General features: G+C 40.9%; 1 long non-coding RNA gene across 1 annotated transcript in view; it reads left to right on the top strand.

Moving 5' to 3' along the window:
* The window catches only part of LOC123521889, a 39,520-nt gene extending 25,263 nt beyond the window's left edge, over positions 1–14,257 (top strand). The window contains exon 3 of the long non-coding RNA XR_006680234.1: positions 14,086–14,257. This is a non-coding gene — a long non-coding RNA (uncharacterized LOC123521889). The remainder of the gene's footprint in view (positions 1–14,085) is intronic.
* Positions 14,258–16,581: the final 2,324 nt, after the last annotated feature.

The raw sequence follows: 16,581 nt of genomic DNA, 5'->3' as shown, positions 1-16,581 counted from the left end.
GCATTTTCCCAGCGCCTTTCAATATCCCTGGTGCTTGGCAAAGATTTAAATACATAATATAATAGCTCGTGAGTTTGTTCAAAATTCCAATTTCTCAGATCCCGTCTCAAAGACTCTGATTCATAATGTCTGGAGTGGGTCTGAAAGTTTGAGTTTTCAGTTAGAATGTCAAGTGATGCTCAAGACGGCATCTTGAGAAGCATTGCCTTAGAGGAGCGTGAACTTATTTACCCCTCATCGAGACTCCCCATAATTAGCTTCCTTCTCTTTAGGACCTCACACGACTCTTCCAACCCTTTGCCAATTGGAATCTATGTGCCCCTTCAAATTGGATTCTATCCTGCTAGGGAGCAGAATCAACTCCATGCAGGAATGCCAGTTCTCTCTCCTCCACCTTATCCTCAACCCCCTCCCTCTAATGATTTATAGATACCCAAGGGTATCTATTTCTGTAGCATTTATCTACATCACCCTTTTGACACTAAGAGTTTGTGTTGTTATTTATGGTTCACATTTAATTCTTCTCCGTCTCCCTCCTAATGCCGTCTGCATAATTTTCACTGTCTGTGTTCGTTGAGTAACTGAATGATAATGTAATCAGACTGCTAGCAAGCAGGTCCAGACACTGCCCTTCAACCCCAGGAAGGCACTTCTTAACATTTTGCAGCTTCCTGTACTCCAGGGAGATTCCATTATTCTTGTTTTCAAGTGAATATTGCTTGTTTTTTATGAATAAAACATTTTCTAATTCTTAGTGTTTATTTGGGTCTATTGACTGCATATTTAAATCATTCTTATGAAAGTTAATCCACGCCAAATTTACTTTTAAAGTTTTGTTTGAAATCTAGTTTTTTATTTGGTTTTATGTCCCCAGTAATTCCATGTCTGTATCTGTACTATAATAATGTGGTGAGGCCTTTCTAATAAATGTGCTATTTGTCACAGGCACAGAATCTTAAGTACATTTTTTCCCCTGTACTGTATTCTTGATATATTAGGCCATCATAAGGAGCCCTGGTGGCACAGTGGATGAAAAATTTGTTATTAACCACAAAGTCAGCAGTTAGAAACCACCATCCACACCATGGCAGAAAGACAGGATTTTCTTGGTATAGTGGTTACAGGTTGGGCAGAGATCCACATGGTTGGCAGTTCAAAGCCACCAGCAGCTCCTCTGGAGAAAAGCTGGGCTTTCTACTCCTCTAAACAGTTCCAATATTAGAAACCCCCAGAGGGGTTGCTGTGAGTCCACATTGACTCGTTGGCCGTGAGTCGGTTTGAGGAAAGACTTAGCCTTGCACAATCCTAGAGGGTCACTTTGAATCAGAATTGACTTGATGGTGGTGAATTATACTCGCATAATTTACTATAGCTATAAATGCAACTTGCTACTGCATTAATAAAAATGAGATATACTCTCTGTTATCAAAAATGGTAATTTTCTGATTATGGTGAATGGAATTAGAATTCAGGGAGCTACAAACGTTTGTGGAAGGAGTTTGTTATATTCCATTCCATTTTTCTATACACATTTTGGAGCGTCCTCGTCCATTTATGAATTTTATTCAAGATTTTCCAAAAGAAAAACCAGGATTCATTAAGCCACACATCATGAGCTCGGCGCTTTCCTGGTGCTGCTTCAGAACATCAAAGACGTTCGCTCCAATTGCTCTCTTTTGACACGCAAACACTGGTAAGTCACCTTGGAAAAATGGAGGCAATTCATTAATTTGTTGTTTTCCTTGACTGCAAAGATCTTGACAAGGAAAATGACACCCACTGGACATATCTTTCTTTTTCCTAAAACTAGCAATTTTGTACATCGTGGAAAGGCTCTGGCCAGGCTGGTCTCCTGTAGGTTTGACTGTAGAGGAGCAGGTGTGGGCTTCAGACGTGTCTTTACAAGTGTCTCAGTGGGGTTTCCCTCCACTGCCTCCACAGGAGACAGCTCATCTGTTTAATCCTTATGTTTTAGTCAACCTTTCTTATTATGCAGACAGGGCTTGAAGGCTCAGCTGGGTTCTGACTCTCCGAATGAATTGATGGGGCTCTTTGATCTTAACTGTGTATTGCATCTGTTTCATCTCTCCTGTTAATGTACACTGTTCCAAATTCCAACTTTAGCTGATGCTCTGAAAGCACATTAATCCATAGACAAACAAATAAGTAGATACATATTACAATTTGGAAAACTCAGGCACTCACCTCCCTTTTCACTATGCATTTCTTTTCCTGGTCTTTTGTGTGTGTGTGTGTGTGTGTGTGCGCACGCGCATAGTAACCTTTCTGGAGAAATCCCTGTAAGCAATCCCAAATCTTGAGCATATTTCAGTGAGGTGCATGAATGTGTCATTGCAATTTAGTAAATTCTATGATAACATAATACACCTTATGCTAACATAATGCATGGCCTCATGAACAGGCCATGTGGGAGTAAAAGGTATACAGTACACTGTAGAGATAGAACCATTGTGCTGGAACCTTTCCATCCTTTTCTGACTGACCTGCGTGCAAACATCAGTTCGAATCAGGACAAATCCATGTGGAAAAGCCATTGTATGTTATAGGATGCTCAAATTATTTCATTTTCTTTAAAAAATCAAAAATAAAATGTGTAAGTTACTGGTTTTTGAATGCAATAGAAAGTGCAGGAGGAAGAGCCTTAGTAGCTAGCGGCTTATCCGTGGGGCTGCTAACCCCAGAGTCAGCAGTTGGAAACCAGCAGCTGCTCTGCAGGAGAAGGACAAGGCTTTCTACTCCTCTCCTCGCTACAGCCCGCGAAGCCTCCAGGGCAGTTCTGCCCTGTCCTGTCAGGTCCCTTTGATGCAGTGCGTTTGTTTGTTGTGGAGAAGAGGTGAGATGTGGCAAAAAAAAAGATGTGGCAAGATAAAGGGTTATCATTGATTGAACCAGAAAGTATGACGTTTTCCTTTGAGTAATCTTTGATACTTCAATGGGGGTATTTTGTATATATACAAAATATATGAATCTTCAATTATTCTTAAGTGTAGCAGGAGCCTGTGATGCTAATGTCATGTCCAAACTGTCAGAATAAGTTCAGCCAAGCAAAATGAAAATAAAAACACCCCAGATGCTTCCCAAGAGGCAGAGGTCCTTGAGAGAGTTATCAGAAGACTACTCTTTAAGTGGAGGGATATTATATATCTATATCTATAGCTATATCTATATCTATATCTATATCTATATCTATATCTATATATGGCCTTCTATTCTAATACATGTACTTTATTCAGTCTATATTCTCCAAATGTGCAAATAACTTTTAGGAATATGAGAATACACATTTTATTTAGGAAGATTAAGAAATGAAATGCAATATATCAATAATTTGACCCCTAATTATAACTCTATAATATTGCTGTTTTTAAAATATCCAGCTAACTTTCTTTTACTCAAAAGTATCTTGCAAGCCCCCGCATGGTCCCCAAGTCTGAACTCCGGAGATTTTTCATCACTATTTCTGTACTTCCCATATGGATTCTTAGAATAACTGTGCAGGAAGGAAATGTGAAAGGTTATTCAATCGTTCGTCAGGCTGAGCGGCTCTGAGATCCGCTAAAGATAGTTCTCCGTTTGTCTGTCTTGCCACCGACCGGAGGACAGATGTTCAGTTCCTGTCTCAATGAGCAAGCCGAGATCTCACACCCAGCTGAGCAGCGCTCTCAATGGGTGTTGGCTCTGTGCGGGTGCCATGCACTTTGTTTTCATTTCTTAGCACACGTTCCTGTTTGCTGTGTTTCTTGGCCTGTAATGATCCCGTGCTGCTTGAACTTCTAACGGGTTGAATTTGGCCATTCCCATATGAAATGAATCAAAACCAACCAACCTTTCTCCTTTTACCTTCATGCATCCTTATGATTTGCAAGTCCCCAAAAGCTCTAGTTTACGTTCGCATAATGGCCATTTGGCTTCCTGACATCATGCCCAGGTCCACATGGCTCATTACGTTAGGATTTAAAGTCGCTAAATTGCTATCTGCACATCCCCTTGTGTTCATCAATTCTGACCAATATTTGATCTTAACTTGCTATCTTATTATTTTCCCAAGAGTGCCTGGTAATTCAACTGGACTCTATTTTCCTCCCTAAATGTGAGAGGTGATTATCTTAGGCGGTCCATCAGAGACGGTAAAGAAGTCCTTCACAGTGGGTGTTCTGGAGGAGATGTAGTAGCTGGCTGTCAATGCAGAGGAAAATGCCCCAGACACGGGCTTTTTCACAGTGCTCTTCTTCTAGGACTGCTGCTTGGTGGCCCCAGCTGAGTGATCCATTCATGAAGTCAATCAGCATTTAAAAAAAAAAGTAAATGCAAAAATGCCAGAGTATATTATATATAGTCAGAATATTCATTATTTCAAATATATCTTGATTGTGTGATATTAGAAATAATTTCTTACCATGCAATGCAATTTTTAGGCCCAAAAATTAAAAACCAAAGTACAAATGAAACCATCCAGCATGCTTGATTTTGTTGGGACTTCTGAATTTAGGATATTCTTCTATTATATTCTAGTTCCCCCAGTTATCCTCAAGCAGTCAAGGGAATTCGTTCTTTATGAAGAAAATAATAGTCAGCTTAGAAATGCTTCCAGAATTATAGGCTGCAGCAGCTTGCTACAGGAACAATATTCTCACTGATAAAACTGTTTAGCCTTACGTAGTTGTAGTCGGAATAGATATGAATATTTAGTTACACACGAGAAGCATACAGATCACAGAAAAAGGGATTTCGTTAAGACCTTATTTTGTAGTACGGCCAAATAGAATGAGCATAAACTGACTGTATATTTGTGTTATGACAAGAAAGGATGTAATAGCTGTCACTCTTTAAAGACTCCCCAAGTTACAAGCCAGGCTTTTCCATTGAAAAAGACTTACACGTGTTACCTTTCCTTTTGTTAGGAACGCTGTGACTGCTTTGTTTGTTTGTTTTTGTTGCTTGGATTCACCAAAGTTAAGCCGAACTCTTCTATTGGTGTTTCATTGCGGACACACATGCATTTTATTTCAGTAGTCAGGAATGTCAAGGTTATTCAGTGAGCTAAGTCCAAGACAGAGAAGATCAATATGTCTTTGTGGTTGGACACAGAAGGTTCACTATTCACATGATGATCTATAAACCACAAGGAACACCATCACTATCACTGTGGAGGGTGTTGGAAATATAGGTCGGTTTCCTTGTGCCCCCACCCAGCTCTACTGAATCAGATTCTGCTGCATGGCAAGATCCCCAGTGCGGTCAAGTCCGCTCTGACTTGCAGTGACCCTGCGAACAACACAATTCAACACTCCCCAGAGTTTCCTCCTCACAATCGTCCTTAAGTTTAAACTATCATGATAGTTCTTGGTGGCTACAGCCATGGTGTCAACCCATTACATTGAGGGACTTCCTCTTTTTTATTTGTTTATTTTCAAGACCATCTACTTGCGTTGTCCTTCTTCATGGACAGGTCCCTCCTGATACCATCTTCAAGTTACATGAGATAAAGTCTCACTGTCGTTGTTTCTAATAGCATCCTGGCCGTACAATATCCTAGGCAGATTTGTTCATTGTGGGAGTCCATGGTATAACTCTGGATAACTCTTATGTAGACATTAAAATTGAAAAAGTGCTCATAAATCAGTGAAGCAGTGGGTGCGGGGTTTTTTTGTTTGTTTTGTTTTTGCTAATGGCCTATACTTTAAACTAGCCAAAGGAGTGCTGGTGGTACTGTGTTAGGCATTGAACTGTAACTACAAGGTTGGCAGTTCAAATCCACTAGCCACTCCAATGGAGAGAGAGGCGATTGTCTGCTCTCAGAAAGATCTGCGGTTTTGGAAACCATATATAGGGTCCCCATGAGTCAGAATCAACTGGATAGCTGTGAGTTTAGCTTTGATTTGGCATAGACTTGTATTATTTTCAAAAGATTAAAATCAACAAGTGGGGTGGGGGGCTTAGGGTTTTTTTAGTCCTAGTACTATGATTGAACATCTATTGGTATTTAAATGAATGATGATAACAATGATGTTGCTGTTTACCAAGTGACTGTGGTTTCCTCCTGGAATTGTGTTTGTTTGATAAGAATATACACACAGAAAACCATAACACCAAGCCAACCATTTCTACATTTAACATCCATTGACATCAATGACATCTTCAAGTTGTGCAACAATCTCACTCTCCTTTTTGGAGTTGTTCCTTCTCTTGAGCATCAGTTCACTGCCTCCTGAAAGTTCCTGTCAAATCTCCTGTTGCTGCTGTCAACTGGATCCCACATAGATATGTTTTTCATTAGAGTAAAGCACCAGGCAGCCATATTTCCTAGTAACGTTAGTGCTTGGTTTCAGGAAGATTTAGGGGTTGTTACAGGTTTAAGTTTTAAAGATTATATCAGAGTAATAATTTCAATAATTTCTTACACCTTCTATGGCTACAGAGAGTCAAAAGCCCATGAGAATTTGAAATTCTGTTCTGCATCCTTCCCGGCCGACTTTTGAACACGATTCTCTCATTTATTTCAATTTATCTCTAATCAAATTGTCAATAATGATAGCCACCCATCATCCACTTCTGGTCTCATGGCAAAGGAGGCGGATGATGGAAGCAATTAGTCTCCTGTCATTTCGTCCTCTGTTTCTGCAGAGGAATACAGAGGCCTCCTTGTATCCTGTCCACTTGTCAATCTTTAAGACACCAAGCCCTACAGAACAAACGAGGCAGTAGAACCTAAGTCCTTAACATGTTATTAGGCCAATTAACTAGGATGTTCTATGAAACAATATTCCTAAATCTCTGATCCAAGGAACCAAATCCCGCGAGGCACTTAAGCAACCTCAGCAGCTACACTCATCCCTTGTTATTTTTGTCTTATATATTTATTGTACAACTTTTTGACAGCTGTACAATTTATTGACAGTAACAACAATAATTGGCTGTGCAGCTCTAAACTTAACCAAATCTACTCATCAGGATTAAACTCTCTTCGTTCCCTCTCTCCTATCCTGGGTAGCCACTAATAAGCTTGGGTTTTATAGATTTGCCTTTTCCATCTTGTCTTCTTCTGTAAGCCAGCATACATGTTTAGTCTTAATAATCAAATCTCACATTTAACCAACATCTCTCCCTTATGAATTATTCACTGGTTAACAGACAAAACAATTGAGGCAGTCAAAAATAAATACATAAAACTCACTGCTACTGAGTCTATTCTAACTCATAGTGCCCCTATAGGTCAGGGTGAAACTATTTCTGTTGGCTTCCACACCTGTAACTCTTTACAGGAGTAGAAAGCCTCATCTTTCTCCCTTGGAGTGGGTTCAAACTACAAACTTTGCAGTTAGCCATGCAATGTGTAAACACCAAGACTCACAAGCTGCCTACCCTCCTGGCATCGTCAAGTATTCTGATAGCTCACATTAGGTACCCACAGGCAGAGTCTGTGGTTGGCAGCAGTATCGTCTAAAATTAGGAAAAGCTGACTCTAGACAGGTGATTATGAAAGCATCAGTTCACCTTTGTTTAGTTGAATTGAAATGTATAAGAGCAGTGGGTTCTAACATTGGCATATTTGCAAAGAAAAGGAGAGCCATAAGTTCTGAGCCCACTTCAGAACTTTTGAGTTACCAGTTTATAATTCATTATATATACTTGGGAGTGTGTGCACAGGAGAAGGATAAGGTTGTATTCGCTTGTCAGGATATAGTCTCATCAGACGTCCTATGGAGCAGTTCTCCCCTTTCCATGGGGCCCCTATGCGTCAGAATTGACCGGATAGCAGTGGGTAGCCTGCACAATGTTGCCTCTCCTGTTCCATTCGAAGCCCTTAGCACTGGCCATTCTGCTGGCACGAAGCGCATGGGCACATTTATAACCTCAGGAAGGGACTCCGTACTTGAACTAGCCCCAGAATTGTTCCATGTCAAGATTCAGCTTGTTGGCTTAACACTTTTACAAAGAAGATATCCTTTGAGGAAGGAGCTGCTGCAAACGCGCCATAGTTCCCTGTTTATTCAGTGAGGAAAATCGATTCATTCAACATACATAATTGAAAATAGCGGAATAATCGAGGGTTGGCAAGAAGGGGCAACAAGGTTAGGTGATGGTGGAGACAAACAATCCGGGTCTCTCGCTGAGCCACGAGGCAGGCGGCGACTGGGTCTGTTGGCAGGAGAGAGTGGAGCATTTCTAGTCCTTTCTATAAAGAAACGGGTTCAGACTGATTGTACATTCAGGGAGGGACAATGCAAGTTTAAAAATGTTGCGAAAGTAGTTGACGTTTTACAAAGAGAAGTGCTCATATATGATATAAAGTCACACGTCGGCAAAGAATACACTGAGCAAAGTAGATCGTCCTCCAGGCATGTCGCCTTCGCTCCCGTTTCCTACTGAAGCAGAAGAGGGCTGGCACACTGGGGGTAGTTGTCATAGATGGTTTCTAAATATAAAAGCGTTGTATCCTCAGTTAAACAAAATAACAATGTATGTGGTTATGTGCATTTTGTCCCCTTTGAAATGTACCCTAGAAATCACTTTCTTTCCGCGCATTTACTATAAGGTCACTACGAACTGCAGTGGACTGACGGCAGTGGATTGTTTTCTGGTTTGAGTGTGCTGTATTTTCAAACATTTCAATGCCTGTCTGATATTCTTCAGTACAACTCAAACTTAACGTTTGAACCAGCGAACTTTCTTGACTTTTTAGACTGTCAGTCATTTACTCTTACAAATACTACTACAATTAAGACCCTTGCCGATTTCATTGCTAAGCTTAGGCATAAGAGAGATCGCTCTCTCTAGTTTATATATATTATGTAGAGTAATAAGCACAGATAGTATATGTAATATAAAGTACATACGCAACAGAGCTTAAAAAGTTCATGGAAAAATGGAATTGAGAGATGGTGACATTTTTTCATGACTGTTTTGAAGGCCCTCTTGTACATGTGCATGAAATTGTGTTCTAGAGGATTTTAAGATCTTTCTGTCGAGGGATCTGTTAGTGACCCTGAAACACTAACCTTGCAGCGAGCAGCCAACCTCCTGAGCCCTTTCTGTCACCCAGGGATATAGACGAGGACTTGAACAAACTTGTGGACAAATGGAATGAAACGTTAATGGAATTCTCCCACAAACTTCTTCAGGTTCCTGTGTATATGTATGTAATAATTTCATGCGTTCAAAGTCCGCATTGTGATTTATTTGTACTGTTTTATAGTTAAACAATGGACAGACATAATAAAAGTTAGCATAATAGGCAGAGTGTCAGTAATCACTGCAAATATCATCTACTAAGTATTTTACGTTAGTCGTGTGTTTGATTCTTCCACCTTTCTGAGGACTACATCATTATCATCACTGTTGCTGTCCATTATTTAAGTCAGAAAGCCAGGACTGGATTTCACCCCTATGCTGGGCTCTGGATCCCTTGCTCCTAATTGCTCTGTTGTGCAGCTTCAGCAATGGCAGAGCCTTTCTGAGAGACCTACTGTGCAAAGGAACCTGGGTGGTGTAAAATAAGTGATCTGCCGCTAACCCAAAGTTGGTGGTTTGATCCACCCCAAAGATGGGGATTTCTGTGATTGTAGCATTCGTTCGTGTCTTAGAAACCCCCAGGGGCACTTCTGCTCTGTCCTGTAGGGTCAGTTTGAGTTGGAATTGACTCGATGGCAGTGAGTTTGCTTTTTGGGGGAGTTTGTGCAGGAGAAAGAGCTGGCTTCCATAGAGATTACAGACAAGAGAGCGTGGAAGCGATTCCCTGAGTCAGAATCGACTCGCTGGCACACGGCACCGTGTGTCAATATTGCCTTGGCTGTTGGCGCACGTCATTTGATCTTTGCAATAGCGTCGTAAGGTGGTGGTAGTGTATTGTTTGGCTTTCTGAGGAAGTGGTTATGAGGTTTAAGTACTCACCCCCCAAATCCCAGAACTATTAGTGGGGAGCCAGAATGGAGTGGAAGCAGAACATCTGATTGTTAAGACCACGGCACAATGGAGAAGGGGATTCTACGTCCTTTCAGGCTTGAAGGGCAGGATGGAATTAGCATACATCTGAGTTGAATTAACCGTATTCAAATGACTGTAGCAAGAGATGGATGGCTGTGTGCTATGTGCAAATGAAAGTCTCTGAAGCCGGGAGTAAGGACCTGTGTCTTCTGTTAGGATCCACAAAGGATTCTTCTCCATGAAAGCTACTGCATTTCCCAGTAGACATTGTTTTGTGTCCACTGACTGGTTCGGCCTTTAAGAAATTCCACACCTATGTGTTGCATTTACATAATAAAATAAGCAACCCTGTGAAACTGGGGGAGCTTCTCTATTACCAGAGGGGCCATCGGTGATTCTAGTCTTTTGGAGTTGGAATCTAGGACCACGGGGAGCAGAAAATCCACAATTATCCACCCTGCAAAATAAAAGGGAGAGAGAAAAAGTAAGCGCACCCAGGCGCCTCACGGGGTTGTCAGTTTCTCTCATTCAGCCTCTAACGGATTTCTAACGGGTCTTTATCTCCATCGGGGTCCTGTGGACCGCCTTCCGGGTTGTTCTCACTCACTGCCCTGGAGTCAATGGTGACTCATAGAGACCCCTGGTGGGTTTCTGAGATGGTAACTATTTATGGGAGTTGAAAGCCTGGGCTTTCTAAGGAGGAGCTCCTGATGGTTTCAAACTGCTGAACATGAGAAGTGAAGCCTAATGTGTACCCACTGCACCACCAGCACACCTTTAGATGCTGTTCAGTCAGCCTCTTGTGATTCCTGGGTGCAGAGAACCGCTTGAAACAATTTTGTGAAAAAATTTCGTGATTGCATGGCCATCTTCTGAGACATCTCTGGGTGCGTTTGAACCTGCACTTTTTCTGCTGGTAGTCTAGTGTTTAATCTTTATGCCATCCAGGAGAGGAAATTACTTATATCTGTGATTCTTGCTCTTAATTCTACAGAAATCAGTTTTGTCTTGTAGGCCATGCTTCTGTGCCAGGCCTCGTGTTTAAAGCACTGATTTTCCTTATTTTAGATTGCCTCCTCGCTTCTCAGCCTTTGGGCTAAGATCAAGTGTAGATTGCCTCATTGAATTCAGGGAATCTTTGGTAATATTTCATAGGGAAAAAAGGCATAGCATAGTATGTCAGGATTATGTATTTTGTGGCTATCATAAAAATAATAATAACTAAGCTTATAGTGAGAGTGTTTCCTGCTGGTTAGGAAATACACAAAGGACTTGCAATGTATTATCTGGTTTAATACTATAACCTTCTCCTCTGGGTGTGATTTGTATTGTTGCTTCCATTTGATGTAAGGTGATTCTGATATTCTTTTTTTGTGGTTGAGATGAACAATTACAATAATGTAAAAGTAAACTTTTGTCAAAGAAGAAGCTACCTTTTAATCCTGTGGGACATGGTTCCAATTTTGGCATTTCCCCTCCCAGTCTTTGTCCAAATGTTCCCAATAAGCAATCTACAATTTTGGATTCTGATGGTTTTATTATTATTATTATTATTATTCATTGGAATGATAAACTGGGTCTCTCAGTTATCATCATGTAATGACTACATATGAGTAATTGCTATAATTCATTTTATAATTTCTCTCTTTAGGGATATTAGATTGTTTCCATTTGCTTTTGTATATGCTATAGCAATGAAAATCATGCTATGTGCAATATATTTTATTCTCTTTGACTCTCTTAGAGAGGGGGAAAAAAATCCCTTTTCCAGTCAAAGAGTCAAGACAGGTATTTTACTCATTCTAGCTTTTTGAGTTAGAATCATTTCATAGGTGTGAATGGTAAATATCCCAGAAACACCTTTCGAAATCTTAAGAGAAATGTCATTTTGAACTGCATATTTTGGGGGGTTCTTTGTCTGATATTTAATGTGCTTTGATATCTTTACTTGATATTTGGAAAGGGTGCTTTTGAATAAGGTATTGCAATTAATATCTCACTGCCATTGAGTCAATGCTGACTCAAACCCTGTGGGTTTTCGATACTGTAACAATTTATGCGAGTAGAAAGCCCTGTCTTTCTCTGCAGAGCTGATGCTGGTTTTGATATAGTCTGAGTGAATTTTTGTATTTAAATAATATAAATAAATAGGGCTTTGAGGAGGGTCGTGGGTGGTTTGTGTACCAAAAGCATCCATTCTTCATCAACTCATGAGACAGGAGACATGCCGTGGGGAGTTCCCCTTGGCGCTCACTGAGGCTGGTGCCGACTGTGATAGACAGTGCTGATGAGAGGAGCACATCAGCAAAAGCCGTGCGTGGCTTCTTTACCTTGGCCAGTATATGTTCTTTTTCTCTTATGCTTTTGCTCAATCAGACTCATTGCTTAACATGAGCCCAAGACTGGGAAAATAAAGAGTATTTGCTTGCAGAAATCTTTTTTCTTTGTTAAAACAATTCTTGCAGCCCTATTTCCCCTCCAATCCCAGCTTAGGCAGGATTTAAAAAACCCTCTTGTCTTTCCAGGATGAAAGCATCTTGTTCTATGGCTGTAGGGACCCTGGAATCATCGTATCTTCTTCCCTGTATCTTAGGGAGCATCTAAATACAGTTAGAGAGTTCTCATATCAGCCCTGTAGGCTAAATGAAGTAAGCGCAAGTTCTTTGGACCCTTTGTTCCAGGAACGTCCTTATGTGAAAACAAAATATCAGTTTAGGCTATTGGCCATGATTATGCATCAGGCATACTGTAACTACAACTTTCAGATGCTGAGCTCCCATTTTGGACTTATTAGGGAGCCTGGTAGATATAATTCCTATGAAAATGTACTTCTCAATTGAACTTTCACTTTTCACCATATTCTTCCATCTCAGAAAGACCTATGAGATTATTGATGAACATAACTTTTAGAAAATTATCTTTAAATTCAAAAATTTTAAAGCCCCTTTTCCCCATACACACTTTAAAAATTTCAAAGTTTAGCTTTGTACATTTTTATGATAAATAGGTAAAACAATATTTTATTAAATTATAAATCTAATAAAATTGTAAATAATGTACTGGTCTCATGTGCACATCAAACTATTGACTGATCGAGTGCTTCACTTTTAGAAATATTGCTGTATCATGCGCTAGAAGTGCGACTATGCATACTACCTAACATATGTTTATGTTTCAGTCAATTCCCTACCTGTACATATGTACATTTGTGAACAAATGTGTGCATATGTAAACACCTATACTTACTTATTATGTTATCAGTAGACTGGCTTTTTGAGGGGAAGTTTTGTAGTAGACTAAAGATGTCTGTCTCCCAGCCCAAAGCTACATAAATTATCTTTAGCTAAGAGGCTTCCCTTTATTTTTTGTCTATGTACTTGACATCAATGAGATTCAAATGTTCATGCAAGAACAAGTTCCCAGAATTATTGGGACCTGTTACTCTTCTTTATATTTACTTTTGTGTCTCTATGTACTATGTACATATATGTAAATGTGTACGTGTGTGTGCGCGCGTGTAACGGTGGGTGGGGACAGCTGGAGATGACTTCATCAGGCTGGACAACTGATTCATGGGTGGATTCAAGGTAACCCAACTGTGAAGCTAGCTCCTCTAGGCAACAGTCTGCCCACACTCATTGCCAAGGTAGCACAGGCGTGGAAGAGGAAATACCAAGGCATCTGAACAAGGAAATCTGATAGATGCTTGAAAATTCTCCTTAAGTTTCTAATATTCCACAGCCCTAAGATAAGAGGGTGAAGCCCTCCCTCTGGCAACTTTGCGCAGCCCCCACTCGCTAACTCAAAACCCTGGGAACTACACGTCGGAGATCTGAATGTATTCTTGGTCCTAAATCAATCTTGTCACTCCTCGGAGAGCAATGCAAGATAATAAGTAGTATTCACCTGATTGCCTTCCTGCTCCGAGACAGCTGGTGACGCATGTCTCCCTGATAACTGGGAGCTTCAGATCTAAGGCAGGGATAAGGGGTGGCTGGGAGCTTGCTGAATCTAAATTTGACAGTCGATGGCAGAGGAGAGGGTCAGAGGAATAGAAGGCGAGGCACGGATGCGAAAGGAACAAAATGTACCTGCTCTGGTTGTAATGATTAGATGTCTCTCTGTCTGGCTTTCTTACAGTGGGTGACGGATCACCCCCACCAGCTGGCTCATGCCACAATTAACAAAGTTGCTACTACCGGTACACCTGCAAAGTTTAATGGAAAAATCTGTCAGTGTTATGACGGCACTGTCGCCAGGATCACAGGGACGAGGAGAAGGGAGCCGACTTTGGCTGAAGGTGGATCGGCAAGATGAAGGTCTTATTCTGCCAAAGGTACGTTCCTTTCTGGATTCCACAACCGTAACTGCTTTTCCTGGGCTTCGCGTTCTATGGTTGGTGGGTTCGTTTGTATTTCATGAACAAGATGAGTCCTAGATGTTCCCTATGCTTCTGAAGGATTCACGGCATCGTCTGTGAAAGCTTGGTTTTGCTTATGTTTTCTTCTTCTTTTTCTTTTCTTAATCTGGAACCTCAATAGTCTACTTGCTTTGATTCCTCTATGGAGGGTGCAATATAAAGTGACACTTTGCAGGTTGCTGTGTCTAGCTAATCTTTATTAGTTCTCAAAATCGCTCTTTGGTAACAAGTATTATGTAGCATTGATTTATTTTGCTCAACAACATAAATGCCGCTCCTGTGTTTTATTCTACTGTATTCGCCAGGTTATGAGAAGGAAATAAAGAGACTTGAGTAGTTATGAGATAACTAGACACTCTATTTTTGTTTCAAAAAATACTCCACGTGGGGGAAGGAGGACTGGCTTTTTAACAACAATTAGAAAGACTCGCATTTCTAGAAATTTGGTATTATTTCCTGATGCCAGTCTGGCCAGTGACTTTTCTACCTGTGTGTTTTTGCTCTGATTTGATTTGCTTGATTGAATATTCAGGCTCTTGGGAGTTTGTCCAAATTACAGCCTTCCCATATTGCTAATTAATGAGTGTGCATATTGATGAGAAGAGGCTTGTGCCTCAGAGTACCCTCCTGAGCACTTCATCTGAGTATGACGAGAAAGGAGGGGTCTCACAAAATATGCAGAAGGCTAAGTTTGGGTTATTTATGCCATGTCACACAACTGCTGTAACACGGAGCCAATCAATTTGCAATATAATTGGGGACACACATGAGGTTCTCCTCCCTCTCCCCCATGGCCATTCAGGCAAAGAGCAGTAATTGTCTATTGCCCATTCCCATCTATATGCAGTGGTCATAGCATTTTTTAAGTACTCAGAAACAGAATTTTGGGAAGGAAAGAATGCACCGCAGGTATATTTTTAATAAGCCCATTTACCCGGCCTCACAGTGTCCTTCCCTGGCTTCGCCAGTAATAGAAACAGGGGGGAAAGAAGCCTCCTCAATGTCCGCACTCTCAAGTTTGAGAACGAAATGATACATTCATCGAACGGAAAGTGAGTCATCTTCCAGGATTGCGCATTTCCAAACCTGTCAGTGTCCAGATAATTGCAAAGGCTGCTGATTGAAATGTTGATGACAATGTTTTGACATCATGCATTTCCCAGTCTCTATCCGCTGGGCATCGAAGACGATTGTCAGGATCTCGACACTTCTCATGTCTTGGATGTCGCTGCATCCCCTCCCAGAGTACCTGGAACATGGAGGCATTCAATATATATGATCCAGTCAGTAAATGAGTGGATTTCAGTGTCTCTACTCTGACTCAAATATGCTTAACACTGGCTTCCTCCAAACCAGTCACTTTTGTGGATGGTAGAAACAAGTAACTGGATGGCACAATCAGAGACAATAGGCAGGATTAAGTTCCTAAAATGATATATTGTTGTTTTAACCCAAGCCTCCATAATATGTTGTGTAATTGAGTGTGGACATTGTTAGAACTCGGTTGGAGGAGCAAAGGTCTATGAGGATTAGAAAAGGCCAGGCAAGCGGTTCACAGCTGATACGCCGGTTTCCTTAAAATGGGATTATCTTCAGAAATGTGTAGAAATGAACTCTCGTCCGACTCTCAAAGGAATTATATTTTGGGCAAAATGTGCCAATGTAAAGAGTTAGAAGATTAGCGTTTCATAATGAAAGCAATGTATTCTTTGACATGGAAATAGAAATATAATAAATGTCCTGCAGGTGAGAGGGGCTGTACCAATTTTATTGAAGATTAAAGTTTGATTGACCTTTGTGAGGGTGATTAACCCCTGTGAAATTAAAAAGCCAGAGCTGAATGATTCTGTCCAATTAAAATGCAAACATCGAGCTGATCGGATGTCATTCAAATCATCGTCATCATCACAATAAAGTCTCTGATTTTAATTTTCATTTTGCACATCTGAATGGGATGCTGCTTTGGAAAGAGCCATAGGTCTGGCTGGAGCACCCTCGTGGCAGAGCTGTTAGAGAATAATGGACAGGCAATTGAATGCACATGGGAAAAGAGTCCCAGGTGCCACTGCCCCCGCCCCCATTCAAAGAGCAGAACCACCTGCCCAACAAAAGCAGGAGCCTGAAAGCCACTCAGCATAGACGAGACGGCATGCTCTTTGTAGACAAACACAATCAAGGGGTGCTCTACAGAGGTAAGACCATTGGCCTCTCTGTGC

The sequence above is a fragment of the Echinops telfairi genome, unplaced genomic scaffold, assembly GCF_000313985.2.
Source record: "Echinops telfairi isolate 266 unplaced genomic scaffold, ASM31398v2 ScPeMD7_2;HRSCAF=8, whole genome shotgun sequence".
NCBI classification, from domain to species: Eukaryota; Metazoa; Chordata; class Mammalia; order Afrosoricida; family Tenrecidae; genus Echinops; species Echinops telfairi.
This window is presented reverse-complemented; position numbering and strand designations above follow the sequence as displayed.